This window comes from Malaclemys terrapin, chromosome 2, assembly GCF_027887155.1.
Source record: "Malaclemys terrapin pileata isolate rMalTer1 chromosome 2, rMalTer1.hap1, whole genome shotgun sequence".
NCBI lineage: Eukaryota > Metazoa > Chordata > Testudines > Emydidae > Malaclemys > Malaclemys terrapin.
The window spans coordinates 227,468,397-227,469,313 of record NC_071506.1 but is presented as its reverse complement, the minus strand read 5'-3'; positions in this window follow the sequence as shown (position 1 = coordinate 227,469,313).

The window sequence follows — 917 nt, the reverse complement described above, 5'->3', positions numbered from 1 at the left end:
TCAGCGTAGGAGCGTCTTCTCTAAAGTGCTACTTCCTGTGGTCTGTGTCTCCAGCAGATCATGGTAGTGGACAGAAGCGCTGGAACAGGAGGAGTCCGGGGACAATGGCCCCATCACTTTTTACTGGCTGTAAGGGCAAGCAACAGGGTAAGGGAGCAGAGAGGAGCGAGCGGGGGGCAGGATCTTGGGGGGAAGAGGTGGTACAGAAGTGGGGCATCAGGGGAATGGGCAGCACGAGGATGAGGGCTTGGGGAGAAGGGGTGGCATGGTGGCAGGGCCTTGGGGGGAAGGGGAGGTGTTTGCAGCACTGCAGGCCTGTGTTCAAAACCCTCTGAGCCTTACATGCTGTCTTAATAAACCGTATAATAATAGCACTACCTAATACAAATAACAATTAATAGCAGCAAATGTTTTGGGGGACAGTGCGATGTCATCACAACATCACAATGTGCTGCCATGTAGCATCACATATCACAAAAATGCAACATCAAATGCACTCATGTTCTGACTCCCTCAGTGAAGATACTTTTAAGAATGACTTCCCTAAAACGAGCATTAAATATAAGCCCAAGTCCTGGTGATGAACTGGAATCAAGCATTCACCTTTTAACCCAGAAATGTTACCCACCACATCTCATGGACCTGACACAGGTCACTCCCAGGTTTACAGAAAGGGAACGCGTGACTGCAGTAATAATTACAATCTGGGCTGAGGTGAGAGGTAACTGAAGGGAAATGGCTTTAATTTGAAAACAAACATCTACAAAAGTTGGAAACAGGGCAAACTTGGTCTAAGAATGCCTGTGGGGAGAATGGCATGTTTCTAAGTGTGTCTCTTAAAAATGCCAGTGAATGTTAAAGTGAGAGGAGTGAGTCATAAGCACATGAGCAGGGAGTTGAGTTGAAGACAAGAAATC